Here is a 10,157-nt window from a genome sequence, read left to right as displayed (position 1 = left end):
TCTTATTCATTTAGCAGTTTAAAAAAGTGATCAAAATAAAGGGACCAGGCACTTGACAGAATAATAGTACCTTTGTGTCTTTATTTTTGTATTTGTTTGTGTGGATATTTGTATATGTGTGAGTGTGTGTGTGCCACGGCACATATGTGAAGGTCAGAGGACGATGTTGTGGCTTTGTTTTTCCCCTTCTTCCATATGGCTTCTGGGGATTGAGCCCGATTCATCAGCTTGGTGGCAAGTGTCTTTTCCACTGCATTAGTTCTTCTATATTGCTGTGATAAAATATCATGACCAAGGTAACTTGTAGAAGAATGTATCTGGGGTTATGTTTCCAGAGGGTTAGAGTTCACAAAGGCAGGTACAGCATGGCAGCAGGAATAGGAAGCTGAGAGCTCTCATGTGGATGTGCAATTAAGCTGCAGAGAGTACGAACTGGAAAAGGGCAAGACTAAGACTGAACGCTCAGAGTCCACCCCCAATGACTCATTTCCTCCCACAAGGCCACACCTCCTAAACCTTCACAAATAGTGCCACCACCGGGGACCAAGTGTTCAAATGCCTAGGACCATGGAGAACATTTCTCATTCAAACTAGTACACCCACCATCTATCTTGCAGGTTCCTACTTTGGTGTCTTTTATATGGTACCTCGTCTTATTGGGATGCTTACAAAATGTGTGTTATTTTTTTCCTTGTGTATTTTAGAGTATAAGATTTCATAACTGGTTTGCTTTGATTGAAATCTTTTGGGTGACTCTTTTCTGAGAACTCTACTCCTGTGTTCTAGGGTGTGTCTTTTCTCTCTGAATGCCTCTCTTTCTCTTAACCCCTATGCTTAAAGAATGTATTAAACTATTTTAATAAACCCACCTCCACTTTAAAATAAAAGATCTTGCCAGGAAGTGGTGGTGCACTTTAATCCCAACAACATGAGAGGCAGAGGCAGGTGGCTCTCGGTGAATTTGAGGCCAGCCTGGTCTATGTCGTGAGTTCCAGGACAGCCAGAGCTATATAGTGCGACCCTGTCTCAAATAACAAAACCACCACCACCACCACCACCACCACCACCAAGAAAAAGAAGAAGAGGGGACAAAATGACAGATTGTGCCCCAGTGAAAATGCACTCGGCATCTTCTCAGCCTGGCCGATGGTGATGACTTGTATTAGCCCCCATATCAAACCAGCCCGTGCGGGGATGGTATTTGCCTCTTCCTCCTTGCTTTCTGCTCATTATCTTGCCTTTCCTCTCAATTTGTAGCTTTAGAGCAGTTTGAAGATGTTATACATGAGAGAGCAGTCCATGTCGTGCTTGACCCATGCCCTCATCGTGGGTCTGATCTGGGACGCTCTGTACAGTGTGGTTCCAGTAAGGTCCATTGTGATGAAAGTACGGTCCAAGGTAACAAACGGAGACCCACAGTTGGACAACCTTGAGGACATGTCTCTGCTTTAAGGACTTTGTCCTCTTACATACTAGGAGGCCTGACCAACATATGAGCTGTGGAAATGCTAACTGGGCCATGCAGCCTGCAGAAGTGGACCTGAGCAGATAGCCAAGTAGCCAGGAGGCAGTTTCAGTTGAGATGTAGTATACAAGAATTATATATAGGCACACCTGGGAGCTTGAACTCTGCCTGAACTCCGGCTCCCTGAAGTGAGGGGGAAAAATTGATCAGGAACCCCCAAGCTAGAGGGTGGCCATTTATTTTACTGTCTGTGTCTCGGAGTTAACAGAATCCTGGTTTCATTAATTTGTACTTCAGAGAAGTAAGATGTCAATATAGTGCCTTGTAACAAAAGACCTGGATCCTGAGAGTCCGTTGATTGGAACCTCTGCCTGCTGAGGGTGACTTCCCTTCTTTCTGCCTTATGTCCCAAGCAGAAGCACACACCATTTGGTGCATATGGTAGGCACTTAAGAAACATTCATTGGCAATAAAATTGCCACTGGAGTGTGACTCCTCTCTGTGGAATCGATTTTTTTAACACCCGTGAAACAGACTTATAGTAACCATTGCTATTCTGAGCCTCATCTCATTGTATTTCATAGCATACTGTAATTTAGGAAACATTTTCTTTTGATTTTTATTTTTTAATAGCAAGAACTCACAAGCAGGTTATCTTAGAAATGCCAGAGAAAATTAAGATTGTAGAAGCTAGATACCCAATTAAAGATTAAAACAAAAAAGAAAATCTCTCTCTCTCTCTCTCTCTCTCTCTCTCTCTCTCTCTCTTCCTCTCTCTTCCCTAGTACACCATCCCCACGAGGGGAACTACTAGCATGGAGTGATAATCCCAGTATTTTGGAGGTGGAGGCAGGAGGATCCGAAGTTGCAGGTCATTCTTGGCTACATAGCAAGCATGAGGCCAGGCTGGGCTACATGAGATCTGGTCTCAAAAAAACAGAACAACTGATAGATGAGGTTAGCCACTGCTGAGTATTGCAAAGTTCTTCCAGATTGGGTGTCACAGGGTGTTGAGGATCCATCTCTTGGTCTCTTTTATTTTTGGTGGTGTCTGGAGCATCTGCTATGGAGCTAGGCACACACTCCCATCACTGAACACCCCTCTACCTCCCAAGCTTCCTTTTGCTTCTTTACATAAACACAAGAGATGAGGTAGTGCTCTGAGCTTACTTAAGCCACTTTCTGGGCGTGGGCAGTTACCCTAATCAAATTTGCATCTCAGGCTGGGCATTTAATCAGAAGGGCTTTCCTCCAGAGGCAGCTGTTTAAAATCTGCTGTTTTTATAGTTTCATATCAGATCTGATTAGCATAATGAGTGTTAGAAATGGATCTGTGCTGTGAAGAAATAGAGTGGCTTGTTAATTAGCATAATGGGTGTAAAGAACAGCATTGAATGGCTCTTCAGACACTCGAGGCTGGGTTATGTTTCCTTTAGACAAATATTTCTCAACCTTTTAGAAACCCATGTTTTCCTTTACTACATATAAAACAGTTACAGGCTATTTTCATGTCATTTGCAATTCAAATGATAATATCAGGACCAAGGATCAATGGAAGAAGGCCTTAATTAAAAAATGTTTTTAAAACATTTTATTTTATATGTATAAGTGTTTTCCCTGCATGTCTGTTCATGAACCACATGCATGCAGGGTGCCCATGAAAGTCAGAAAGGTCCCTGGAACTGGATTACAGATGGCTGTGAGCCACCATGTGAGTGCTGGGAACTGAACTTGGGTCCTCTGGAAGAGCAGCCAGCACTCTTAACCACATAGCCATCTCTCTGGCCCCAGCGAAGGACTTTTTTGCCATTTTGTTGGCTGATCCCCCTCCTCTTGGTCTTTCTTCATCTTGAGGATCCTCTGCCTTAATCAGATCTGCCAGACCTCTCTGCTGTCTTTGTTAGATGCATCTTTTCCACCAGCTCTGGGCTGCCAGTGCCCCCTGCGGTACATGGTCTAGAAGTGATTTTAATATGCTCTCTGGTTAGCATGGTGTGCCCAGGACCACTTTGCCTTAAATCACCCCAGGGTTGGGGGTGGGGAGCAGAAGCACGGGCAGGCTGGTGCTCTTGCACAGAGACAGCCGTCTTCAGCTCAGCAATGTGAACAACCTTCTGGCTGTGTCTCAGTTAAGCTCTAGAGAGCTCAGGTCAGCTGTGGTGGGTGTGGCAAGGGCCTGGACCTGAATTTCCTTTCTTTTTGTAGAGACTGTCTGTTTATTTATTTATTTAGGTTTCATTTGCCAGCACACAGTGGCTCCAGCCAACTGACTTTTCATGGATTATGGGGTTAGTATTGTCAAATTGTGTAGTTGTTGAGGAAAATCTGTTTTCTATGCAAATGAGCTTTATGCAAAAATTATGCTAATTGATAAGTTTTAGAATTCTGTGAATTCTCTAGCCAGATTGGACTTCCTAAACTGGCTTCTGGTCTAGTCACAGAAGATAACAGTAGATTGTTTTTTTTTTTTTTTTTTCCCCCCCCCCCCCCCCGCCACTTTGAAGTGCTAGGGATCAACCCTGGCCCTCACATGTGATTCAAGTGAGCCACCACTGAGGGAACCCTCAGTCCCAGTGGACTTCTCTTACAGCTCCCTCTTTTTATTTTCTCCCTGCGATAAGGTCTCATTACATAGCCCTGGCTGGTCTGGAAGACTCTGTGTAGACAAGGCTAGCCTTGAACTCACAGATCCCCTGCCCCTGCTGGTTTTAAAAGCAAGCCCGCCATGCCCAGCCTTACTGCGCTGTCATTGCATCCCTCCCATTCTATCTCCCCGACCTCCAAGTGTGAGTGATGGTGGCAGATGTCTAAGCATGGAAGGAAGATGCTCTGTGAGTCCTCATGTAACGCTGTTATCATCTCCATGAGGAAATTCATTCAGAGTGTGTGTCGGTATCTGTGCATGTATATGTAAGTGTGTGTGGGTGTGCCTTGGTGTTAGTACTGAGTGTGTGTCTGTGTCTGTGCATGTATGTGTGTGTTGGTGTTAGTATTGGGTTCAGTATCATGGTTTTAAGTATCCTAGGCCAACTTGCAGGAGTCGGTTCTCTCCTACCATGTGGCCTGGGGGTTGTCAGGTTGTCAGGCCTGGCAATAAACACCTTTTACCCACTGAGCCATCTTGCTGGCTTCAATTTAAAAAAGAAGAAAAAGAAGAAGGAGAAGGAGAAGGAGAAGGAGAAGAAGAAGTAGATGATGATTTTGATTTCAGAATTTCTACATAACTACATTTTAAAAGGTCAGCTCTTTCTACCCGTGTAGATCAAGCCCCTGCGCATCTCGAATGCGTGGCTTTCAGGTGCTAAGTCATTAGCTCCCCAGACTCGGAAATTAATTTTGCTGTTGCATATTTTTCCTTCCCATTCAGGTTTTTCTCTTGCTAAAAGACTAACGCTGTGTCCCCTCTTGTCTTTTGCTTTTCTTAGAGATGAATGTCACAGGCTCCCAGGATGCTTGTTGCCTGAGCGTTTGATGAGGGTATAATGTGTAACACTGTTACCTTCGAGTTCTCACTTGCAGAGAAATTGAATCAAGTCTCAACAATCGAACTGCTGCATCCTTCTTGGGCTTAGATTTACCTCAGCTGCCATTTCACTGAATTGAACTCTCGATTCCTTGTAAATGAAACGAATAAATCTTCGCCTTTCACCTTGGGTAAAGGGCCCAGGTTTGTTTCACACCGCCTTCTCTTCAAGCCTTCCTTATGCAGGGTGTTTCTCTCCTCCCTTTGTAAAATGGGGAGACTGATGGGCACAATGAACATGCTAGAGTTATACATGAAAGCATCGTCTTTCCTTCCTAGTCATTTCTTTCCTTCAGAGTGAAAAATGGGATGTCTGAGGCAGAGTTCCCCTGCATGGTTGAAAGCTATGAGCCCTATTCTTGAGAAGTAAACCCAGAGCTACGCATTCATTGCTCATGTGCTCATTTTGGTTGTAAAACAGTGTGGCCAGGGCCATGGCTTACTGCTACAGCACTTGCCTTACATGTGTGACGACCCAGGTTCAGTTTCCGGTGCCCCCCAACATTGTACTTTTCCTCTGGAAAGCCTTCATGTTCAGCATCCCTGTGTGTGGTCTCCGCTATTGGAAACCCAGAGGCCTGAGAAGCCTCAGGCCAGGGAAAGCACACAACAAAACAACAAAACGGAAGCCCATCTCTGCCTAATTCCCTCAGCCCTGTTTCTAGGACTGTGCCCTAATAGCGTAGTCTGGTATTTCCATCACTCACTGCAGAACTGGTAAAAAGGGAAAGACCCCTTCCAAAAAACACCCAAAACCAAAACTGTGTGTGATCCGCCTGCAGTGTTCTTGGGAGGCAGAGGGGGGCCCAGATCAGAGTGTAAGCCCAGCCTGGTCTACACTCACTGACTCTTTCTGTTCTCTTAGTTTCATATTTTCAGAAACAAAATTCTCAAGTAACAATCTTATTAATTATTATTTGAGAAGTGCAGATGCAGATTATGAAAAAGAAAGAACTTCTGAGAATGGGAGGGGTTCCAAGGGAGGAGTACCCTGTCATTATTGTTATTATTGAGAAAAGATCTCCAGTAGCCCAGACTGGCCTTGAAGTCACTTTGTAGCCAAGGATGACCTTGAATTTTCAGCCACCCTGGCTTTAAGTAAGCACACCTTTTTATAAAAGAAAATGGTTTATTTATTTTATAGGCATGAATGTTTCGTCTGTGTGTTTTCCTGTGTAGCACATGCAGGCAGTGCCTGCAGAGCTCAGAAGAGGGTATCGGGTCTCCTGAAACTTTAGTTTACAGATAGTTGTGAGCCACCATGCCGGTGCTGGGAGCGGACCATGAGTCCGCTCCATCTGCAAGCTCTGACTTCAGCACCTGGTTTTCTGTAGCACTGGAGATTCAGTCCAGGGCGTCCCGCATGCCAGGCAAGCAGTCCACCAATGGAGCTACATGCTTATTAGTGTTATATTAAAATGTTTATTTTTATTGTTAATTATTTGTATGTGTGCATTTGTGTGGGGGCATGTGCACAGAAGTGCAGCAGGTGCCTCTGGAGGCCAGGGGCGCTGGCTCTCCTGGAGATGGATGGAAGTACTGGTGGTTGTGAGCCCTCCTATGAGTGCTAGGAACTGAATTCGGGTCCTCTTCAGGAGCAGTCCAGACTCTTAACTTGCTGAGTTATCTCTCCAGCTCTCCCAAGACTTTTATGAACTGTTATTTTTATATCTTTTAAAAGGTTTGTATCAATTTACTGTGTCACAGACATTATTAATGGTTTGTATCAATTTACTGTGTCACAGACATTATTAATGGCCCCTGTGTTGGATATTTGATTTGCTTTTTCCCTTTTCTCTTCTCTTCTCTTCTCTTCTCTTCTCTTCTCTTCTCTTCTCTTCTCTTCTCTTCTCGTCTCGTCTCGTCTCGTCTCGTCTCTCTTTCTCTCTTCCTCCCTCTTTCTTTCTTTCTTTCTTTCTTTCTTTCTTTCTTTCCTTCTTTCTTTCTTTCTTAGAATTTGTGACTCAGTAGATAAAACATTCACTTGAATGCCTTGCTCTTTAGTTCTTTGTTAGTGCAATGAATGGCCTTTGGGTGCTATAAAGAGGGCTTTACCTGTAAGGCTATAGGCATTTTGGGGTTGTTCATTTTCATTGTCTGTGGGTTTAGAGCCCCAGAAGTGTAGCTAAGAGAAAGAGTGAAGAGGACCCAAGACAGTCCCTGAGTTGGGGAGACTGAAGCAGGAGGTCTGGGAGTTTGAGGTCATCCTTGGCTACATGGTGAAGCCTAGGTCAGCCTGGGCAACCTAGCAAGACTCTGTTCCAGAAAACACAGCAACAAAACAGGAAAGGAAAGCAGGCAGGGATAGGCCATGCCTTTTATCTCAGCACTCAGGAGGCAGAGACAGGTAGATATCTGCAAGTTTAAGTCTAGGCTCGTCTACAAAATGAGTTCCAGGACAGCCAGGGCTAGACAGAGACATCTATCTCAAAAACCAAAAAACAAACAGAAAAGGAAATGTATATGGTTTTCTTCTTTGTGTTTGAGAATTTCATTCACACACATAATATATTTTGACTGAGTCTCATCCAGTCCCTTGGCTCTGTCTCATTTGCCCACCCTCCAGCTGTCGCCTTTCATCTCAGTACGTTTTCTTTTTAAGCCATTGAGTCCACTCAGCTCAGCCAGTATGTGCACAGGACAGCGGTTTTATTGTTGTTATTGTTTTGTTTTGAGACATGGTCTTTTTATCTAGCTCTGGCTGGCCTGGGACTCACAGATATCCACCTGCCTCTGCCTCCCCAGCGTTGGGATTAAAGGCTTGTGCCCAATGGGAAAATGTATTTTTATGTAATGGAAGTGGGAAGAGTCTATTACGGTGCAGGAGTGAAATGTAGGGGTTATACACAGAGAATCCGAGCTGTTTACTGAGTCCAGCATTAACCTATTAGTACAAATTAGACTTTGAATAGGTGCTTCAGATCCACCCAGGGTAGTTTATGCCCTGTATCTGCTTTGATTGGAAATGATTAACCAAATGGTGTTTATTGCCTCATCTCTGAAAAGATCTAAAAATAGTTCCTATTGGCTATCCTGTCAGAGCAGTTGTCAGATGTTAGCCAGATTCCTTTTTGTAAGGTCGAACATTGTCTTATTTTGGGGCTGGCTTGCTTTGTGGCCCAGACAGGTCTTGAAGGGATTCTTAGACCTTTCTTCTCTTCCCCATTGTTAGGATTGCACGTGCGCTACCACACCCAGTGGCCCTTGTTCGGTGAGCTTCTGTAAAGGTTTATGGAGCAGATAACTTATATATATATAATACATTTATAGCTTTGCTTTCTATCCAGGGTTTTACCCTCCCGTGAACTGTTTACTTTTTAGCTAACCAGCTGGGGTATAACCAGGAACACAGCATGTTTCCTAGCTTGTCTAGGGCATGATGGATTGGATGTAGCCTGTGTACATTGTATACATTTATGAGAAGTCCAAGCTAGATCCCGAATTCAGTCCCCAGGACACAGTGAAGCTAAGTACCTGAGTAAAGCCATGAGCTGACTTCTGAGTCACCAAGCCAGCAGAGTCAGAGGAGCCGCACTGCAGTGCCTCAGGATGCTCCTCACAGCAAGTGCAGCTGAGCAGCAGTGGCCAGTGTGCTCCTCTGTACTGTGAAGAAACTGGCAGACATGCTTTGAAGGGCGTGTGACTTAGTAAGGAGTGAGGCTTCTCGCCTGATGCTACTGCGGTAGGATGCTCTGAAGCTACCTTGTAAACTCTAAGGCCTGCATTTCCAGCCTTTTCTCTCTGCCATTTTTGGGGACGGAACCCAGGTCCTCATGCTTGTTATGTGGGTGCACCCCACTAAGTAATGCCCCAGCCCTGGGATATCCTTTACTTCCTCACTATTTCCTCTTATTTTCCTCATTCCTTCCTCTTTACTTACCACGTTTTACTTTATCCTTTTAAATTTGGGAGACGGACTGGGGGGGGGGGGCAACAAATGTTTATAAAGTCAGGAAATAAAGTATTGCCGGTCTTTCCTTTGGGGCTTTATGTAGTGGGTACATTGAATAGGTGGCTTGAGTCCAGTGGATGGCCGTATACTCATGCACATGTGGGCTGTGCTGATTGGATGAAGGGAAGTTGGGAGGGAGCTAGGATGGGGTGATGGGGGGCTGGAGGGAGGGCAAGATGGATTGGATGTAGCCTGTGTACACTGTATACATTTATGAGAAGTTCAAGCTAGATAAATGGCTCCACAGTTAAGAGCACCTGTTGCTCTTGCCGAGGACCCAAGTTCAATTCCCAGCACCCACCGGGTGGTTTATAACCATGGGTGACTCCAGGGGATCTGATGTCCTTTTCTGACCTCCAGAGAGCACCAAACATGCACATGGCATACATACATACATGCAGGCACCACACACATGTAAAATGAATAAATATATTTTTAAACGTGTATAATTAAAAAAATTGTGATTATTTTCAAAGAATAAAAAGTATTATATATTTTAAAGAAAATACCAAAACAACAAAAAAATTGTATCTGTGCTGAACATGTGTAGACTTTTTTCTTACTCACAAAGAATACAGTAAGAAACGATTGGTGCACAGTTTATACTGATTGAAGTTGTATTACCAGCCATTTAGAGACATCTCAGGTGCCCAGGAGACCTGCCATTATACCTAGCAGACTCGAGCACCTGTGGGTTTGGGTATTTCTGAGGAGTTCAGAATGCAGTCCCCTTCGGACAATGTCTGCCATCCACCCCGGGTTCATCTCTTTCTCAGTCTTCTGACGTAGTCCCTCCCTCCATCTTGTTACCCGTTTCTGTGTCCTGACCCTTCAGATGTCCGAGCCTCTGCTGCTGCTTAACACGCTGCTGAGGTTGTGTGTGTACCTGCAAAAGACTAATTGCCTGGGGTGGCCTCTGATGGCCATGTGACCCTGGAGAGTAATCTTTCTAAGCCTCAATTAAGTAAAAAGCCATGTCTGCTGCAAGATGGTATCTTCTGCATCAAACAGGGAGCTGCTCCCAAGAAATCTCAACAATGAAGATACCAGTAGACATTTCAGGGTGGGGGAAATATCACAAACTGCCCTCTAGATAAGGAGCGATAGGAAATTAATGGCTGCTAACAGAGGGGAGTCTTCTTCAAGGATGATTCCCCCCCCCCATCGGGATTCATGTGTGAAATTCTCAGAAAGAAGGAGAAAAAGGCACAGTAGCA

At 44.5% G+C, this 10,157-nt stretch overlaps 1 protein-coding gene across 2 annotated transcripts in view; it reads left to right on the top strand.

Annotated features, from left to right (window-relative positions):
• Vgll4 (vestigial like family member 4) overlaps positions 1-10,157 on the top strand; it is a 105,020-nt gene that overhangs the window by 14,765 nt on the left and 80,098 nt on the right. The gene's annotated exons all lie outside the window — the stretch shown is intronic.

This window comes from Mus caroli, chromosome 6, assembly GCF_900094665.2.
Source record: "Mus caroli chromosome 6, CAROLI_EIJ_v1.1, whole genome shotgun sequence".
Taxonomy (NCBI): Eukaryota; Metazoa; Chordata; class Mammalia; order Rodentia; family Muridae; genus Mus; species Mus caroli.
The sequence above is the reverse complement of the archived record's forward strand: the minus strand, read 5'-3'. Positions and strand labels throughout refer to the sequence as shown.